Source organism: Biomphalaria glabrata, chromosome 2, assembly GCF_947242115.1.
Source record: "Biomphalaria glabrata chromosome 2, xgBioGlab47.1, whole genome shotgun sequence".
Taxonomy (NCBI): domain Eukaryota; kingdom Metazoa; phylum Mollusca; class Gastropoda; family Planorbidae; genus Biomphalaria; species Biomphalaria glabrata.
In genome coordinates this window covers 10,619,022-10,626,523 of record NC_074712.1, presented here as the reverse complement: position 1 = coordinate 10,626,523, position 7,502 = coordinate 10,619,022, and positions in this window count along the sequence as shown.

Here is a 7,502-nt window from a genome sequence, read left to right as displayed (position 1 = left end):
GATATTCCATGGACCCAGATTCAAGAGTCTTCGACTCTACTCTCAGAGCAATCACAAGGAAGACGAGCTTGAAACCGTGTCCTTACGCTTCATGTAACAAATACTTCTCTTTGTGTCTGGAATGATGACACGCAAGCAAGTCTTCTTACAAGTAGTAAATGAACTCCGTTCAACAGCCTCTGTGACACGCAAGCAAATCTTCTTACAAGTAGTAAATGAACTCAGTTCAACAGCCTCTGTGACACGCAAGCAAGACTTCTTACAAGTAGTAAATGAACTCAGTTCAACAGCCTCTGTGACAAGCAAGCAAGACTTCTTACAAGAAGTAAATGAACTCAGTTCAACAGCCTCTGTGACAAGCAAGCAAGACTTCTTACAAGTAGTAAATGAACTCAGTTCAACAGCCTCTGTGACAAGCAAGCAAGACTTCTTACAAGAAGTAAATGAATTCAGTTCAACAGCCTCTGTGACAAGCAAGCAAGACTTCTTACAAGAAGTAAATGAATTCAGTTCAACAGCCTCTGTGACAAGCAAGCAAGACTTCTTACAAGTAGTAAATGAACTCAGTTCAACAGCCTCTGTGACAAGCAAGCAAGACTTCTTACAAGAAGTAAATGAATTCAGTTCAACAGCCTCTGTGACAAGCAAGCAAGACTTCTTACAAGAAGTAAATGAACTCAGTTCTGTGGGCCACTTTTAGCCATGGACCGCACAGAACATCTTCGTGCCATGACTGTTAGGCCACTGCTTAGAATATTTTGAATGAACCATATTAGATATTGATAAGTTGGAACACATTAAAAGAAGAAACTGGCTTATTATCAGAAGATTACTTGTTGGATTTCTATTTAATCTGCACCTTAGAATAAAAAATAATATTGAAAACAAAATTAGCGATCTCTTTATGTAGCCTATATATATGTATATTAGGTTTATGTGTGTGTGTTTTAATGTTCCTTCAGAATTGAAGATTTCAGTATAATGCTAGCCCACAACTGCGGCAGGGCGGGGATCGATGACTGCGAGAGGATTCGAAGGATAAGAACTTAAGAAGTCGGCCGTCACCGTAACAACCAGACTTTATGGAAAACATATCTATGGTAAAAAAACAAACATGAATTTTACTTCGTCAGTGACAGTGAGTACAAAGAGGAATTGCATACTTGTGCATGCGTGATTATACTCTTTGCCCTGGGCAAGACAATTTGTTTGACAGCGTCTAAAAATGTTCTCTTTCCGTACCAAGCGTACCAAAACCTTTTACCTTCAACTAAGATAAAGTTCTTTAGGCTTAATTTAGAAGAGAAAAAAAAGTCAGCCCATGGATTCATTTCCAAGAATACAGCGAGTTGGAAATCGGGAATTCCTGTGTTGAGAACACCAAAGCAGGAACATAGGAAAGTGGTTTATTTCACATAATATAATGCACACTATGGAACAAGGAAATGCTTACTAGATGCCTAGTAAGAAATAATGTTCATTCACAAAAAAAATCACTTTTTTTTTCTTCATAAGAAGGACCTATAAAAATCCCCTAAATTCCACACCACAGGCAAACAATAGATCGTCATAAAACAGGATCTAGTTTGTAGATGTCTGTTGAATACGCCTGGTGGCTCCGCCTACTTAGGCAGTTCATTATAGGTTTATAGACCTTCGTTTACTAATATACAAGTTATGAATTTTTATGACGTGTTCTAAAAATTGCGATATAAGAAATGTATTTAAAAAAAAACAACACAATCCTAGAATTACCAAACAATAGCCGGGCCTGAATAGGTGTTCGCAACAAAACGTGAAAGTAAAATGATTCCCAAGTAAACACAGACCAGTAAAGAAGATTGACTAATTTAAGCATATTGGAATGGAAAAGATAGATCTGCAATATATTCATTTGTTTTAGTGGTCACGTTACAAATAAGTGGTTATTGGCTGGTACTCGAGCGATGGGAGGAAACATAAAAGACAAAGAGCCACCGGCAGATACTGTATAGCCTGCAAAGGCCAGCAGTGGAGCCTCAAATAGTTCTACAAATTTAAAACATGATACAGCTGAGCAGTGTGTTAATTTTAAGATGTTGCTATGTAGCTCCTAACAGATGCTATTAAACCGATGAGGTAGTATTCAATTCTTAATGTGGAATTTAAACATGAACTTGACATGAACTTAAACATGAACTTAAACATGAACTTGACATGAACCTTAACATGAACTTGACATGAACATAAACATAAACTTGACATGAACTTAAACATGAACCTTAACATGAACTTGACATGAACATAAACATAAACTTGACATGAACTTAAACATGAACTTAAACATGAACTTAAACATGAACTTAAACATGAACTTAAACATGAACTTGACATGAACTTAAACATAAACTTGACATGAACTTAAACATGAACTTGACATGAACTTAAACATGAACTTGACATGAACTTAAACATAAACTTGACATGAACTTTAACATGAACTTGACATGAACTTAAACATGAACTTGACATGAACCTTAACATGAACTTGACATGAACCTTAACATGAACTTGACATGAACCTTAACATGAACTTGACATGAACTTAAACATGAACTTAAACATAAACTTGACATGAACTTAAACATAAACTTAAACATAAACTTAAACATAAATGTAAACATGAACTTGACATGAACTTAAACATGAACTTAAACATTAATTTAAACATGAACTTAAACATGAACTTAAACATGAACTTGACATAAAATTAAACATAAACTAGACATGAGCTTAAACATGAACTTAAACATGAACTTGACATGAACCTTAACATGAACTTGACATGAACCTTAACATGAACTTGACATGAACCTTAACATGAACTTGACATGAACTTAAACATGAACTTAAACATAAACTTGACATGAACTTAAACATAAACTTAAACATAAACTTAAACATAAATGTAAACATGAACTTGACATGAACTTAAACATGAACTTAAACATGAACTTAAACATTAATTTAAACATGAACTTAAACATGAACTTAAACATAAACTTGACATGAACTTAAACATGAACTTGACATGAACTTAAACATGAACCTTAACATGAACTTGACATGAACATAAACATAAACTTGACATGAACTTAAACATGAACTTAAACATGAACATGACATGATCTTAAACATAAACTTGACATGAACTTAAACATAAACTTGACATGAACTTAAACATGAACTTGACATGAACTTAAACATAAACTTGACATGAACATAAACATAAACTTGACATGAACTTAAACATGAACTTAAACATGAACTTAAACATGAACTTAAACATGAACTTAAACATTAATTTAAACATGAACTTAAACATGAACTTAAACATAAACTTGACATGAACTTAAACATAAACTTGACATGAACTTAAACATGAACTTGACATGAACTTAAACATAAACTTGACATGAACTTAAACATAAACTTGACATGAACTTAAACATGAACTTAAACATGAACTTAAACATGAACTTAAACATGAACTTAAACATGAACTTAAACATTAATTTAAACATGAACTTAAACATGAACTTAAACATGAACTTAAACATGAACTTAAACATTAATTTAAACATGAACTTAAACATGAACTTAAACATGAACTTAAACATGAACTTAAACATTAATTTAAACATGAACTTAAACATGAACTTAAACATGAACTTAAACATGAACTTAAACATTAATTTAAACATGAACTTAAACATGAACTTAAACATTACTTTAAACATGAACTTAAACATTAATTTAAACATGAACTTAAACATGAACTTAAACATTAATTTAAACATGAACTTAAACATGAACTTAAACATTACTTTAAACATGAACTTAAACATTAATTTAAACATGAACTTAAACATGAACTTAAACATTAATTTAAACATGAACTTAAACATGAACTTAAACAAATTTCATGTACTGATATCTGAATGTAACAATCATTTATAAACATAAACGGATTTAGTTTGAAAGTAGCTGTATGTAGCAACACAATTGAAATGAGAACTGAAATTAGAAATAGGCCTACAAACTATAAATACGCGTCTTTTCTGCCTCTCGTCTCTTGTTTAGTCTTCTATCAACTTTCACTTGAACCACGACAGACCTGGTCGTGATTTCATCATAGCCTACACAACTAAAACTTTCCTAGTGGTTAAACCCTAAACACGCGCATACATTCCATAACGCAGAAAAAAAATAATTAAAAAGTCTACTCGTATCAATTAGTTTTGATCAGTCATGGGATTACATTTGTAATAGATCTAGACCAACAACAATAAATCTGTGCGATTAGAAATATTTTTTTTTCTTTAGCGCTATTTAATGCTCTTTAGATGTCTCAATGCGCTATGATCCTAGCACTGGTATCAACCAGTTGGGAAATATGGGGAAGGGGGTATGTCATTTAAATGAATAAAAAAAAACTTGTTCATTCAGAGCTCAATCTCATGGGGACTAATGCAAGATATACCCCCACATTTGTCAAGTAAGATTTCTTTCCCTTGTTCAATACCAAAAAAAAAACATAATTACGAATAGTTGATTAACTAATTGGGTTTCTTTAAATTGATTCTTGTGTTGACAGGTAAAAGACATAATTGTGCAAAATATTTCAGCTTGATCCGAGATTGGGTATGGGAAAAATAACGTGTACAAACTTTTTACCAGTCAGACAGAATATTAGCTTTGTAAATATATATATATATATATATATAAGTTTTTCTGCGTCCAACATCACAAGACAAGCCTTCACCTGGAACTTAAAGTATATACATGGCGCCGTTATTCGAAAGCCTATGTTAAGCAAAAGGGAAAAATGGTGGGACAGTTGGAGAGATGTGTCCAGAACCGAGACGCCCAGACGGGACCAAAGGCAGAGTTATATCATTTCCAGGAGTATCTGGTCAATAAATCACCAGACATGTCAGCTATTCTGTCATTAGATTAAACTAAATTGAGTAGATCTAACTAATTCGGCTCCAATCATTACTCAAACAACGTATGTGGCTGCTGGCAACAGAAAGTCCTCAGTTCTGATGTGATGTTCCATAGTTCTAGCTATTCTGAAGGCCACCAAATAAAAAGCTTCAACCGCTTGACGACTGTTTGCTTTGTTTATTTAATTGTATTTGCCAGCAGTAAAGTCTGGTTTCCAATACTGTGTGTCGTAGTCGGCCATGCTCGGATGTTTGATATCAAAATGACTTTCAAATTGTTCAGATTCATTGATTCTGATAACCATTGAAGTTGTTAGAAACTTCCGCGATGTCTAATGTAAATCGGATAAACCTAACAGAGGTAACACTCAACGAAATAACACCGGCGAAAGGCCGAACAATCAATAGAAGGTAGTCGACGCTGATAATGAATGTCGAACAAGAAATTTAATAGTAACGAAGGGAACGGTCGAATGTCAGCTAACTCTCTACGTTCATAACAAGCTTCTTATCTCCAAGCCATCCCGAAAGTAGTCTGTTTACATTGGCTGATATTTCGCTATCTCCTCCTAAAACCTAGTCTTGTTTTTACCAGTCAAGTCATTGTCTCTAAGTCAAAACTTCCCCTAGTTCCGAAACAAATAACCAATCCCTAATCGTGCCTTAACAACTAAAACCAAATCGTCATTCTATTTTATTTTCTTTCACGGGTAGTTCCATAACGAAACTATTACTTTTTCTATCATAGTCTAGAACTTTATGGTCGAGTAGGCCTACTCATTATAATCGGATGAGTAAATTTCCCCATGGAACTAAAATCTGATTCAGTAATGGTGTAACGTTGTGTTCGACACACCGTTTTATGAAGTCATTTAAACTGTTACAAATACTTATGCTACGACAAATAAAAGTTTGGAATGATTCTTATTCCGTTGTTTGCAACATCTATTCTCAAATGACAATTATACAACAAAAAAAAAACTGAAAAAAAAAATGTACAATGTCAAGTTTTTAAGACAAAAAATCTTTTTTTCCGATGGTCTAAGGCGACACCTGGAAAATCGTCATTCGACACCCAAGGGGGTCGCGATCCACCGGTTGAGAACCTCTGACCTACACTGTTTGGATTATTCTTTTCCTTCCTATTGCAATATGCTTAGAACGACATCAACGTATTTCTCCATACAAGAGCCCCTGGAAAACTCTTCATTGTATCCAGATTGGTTGACAATCTGCTCCATGCCAGAAGTTTGGCTTAAATACTAGTCAAAGCAAGACCAAAATACTAGTTCAGAACACAAGCACTGCACCTCAAGAGACCGTTAATGGCCGATCACTGGAAATTGTTGAACATTTTTATTATCTTGGTTCCTTCATCTCCAACGATGTTCTACTGGATAAAGACATCAGCAACTGGATAGCCAAGGCAATGGGCAACATGGCACGACTTTTCAAGTACACTGGTGTATGCGAAAGCGACATGAAGCTTTTCGAAATCGACACGAACGGTTTGCAAAACATGGCACTGGATAGATCCACGTGGAGAGCAAGCATATAGGAAAGGTTTTGATTTGCAGATGGCATACACACCAGAAGTAAGAGAATGGTGAAAGTGTAACAGCGTCTGATATTTACAGTGCCTGTGGACACTGCTGTGTATCTATGATTGGTCTTTGGGAGATCCTAAAATGCCACAGCAAAAGCTTCATGGTTGATAAAATTTGCATTACAAATTGTATATATATATATATATATATATATATTGACTATTGATCCTCATAAAAAATGAATGCCTGTGCATTAGCTATGATTAGAACGATGTCAGCCATAGAGCAGTACAATGAAGGTACTATATCATTATTAAAACTTTAGTACAAAAAGAGAAAAATATATATTTAAAAGTACTATGTTGTATAGGCCTATCATCAGTTGACTAAAGACTGTGAAAATGATCAAGGCTTCTGTGTGTAGTCTCTCAAGGCATTTATTTATGTTGTGTCTTTTCTCTCTTGTGGAATGTAGTTTTTAATTTTTTTTTAAAGCCTATGTAATGACAAAACATTTTCAATAAGGATCAATAAAGCAGTCTTGGATTTTAATTGTTCCAATAATTTTTGAATGAAGTATATTTTGACGTAGAATTTTTTTTCAATATATTTCGAATATTTCTTCTTCCTCCAGGGAAAAAAAAAAGAGGTCTGGTCGCAAATGTCCTAACGAAACAGGGGAGTTAACTAAAGGATTTCATACTGAAATGAATTTTCCCAAGTGAAATGCTTTTATATTACTCAAGAGGTAACGATTGCGTTAGACGTATGGTCTGTCAAACTTAATGCAATGTTAGAGGGATTTCTGATTCTCCCCTAAGACATGATCATCTGAATTGACGTCCCAACAAGTTACCCCAAGTTACCTCCGACTTCCAGGTGGAAGGCGAGTTGTGAGAAATGATCAATAAGTAACAATAAGGTCAAATGATTTTTCAAATGAAAAAGACCGCTCTTTGTTTACAAA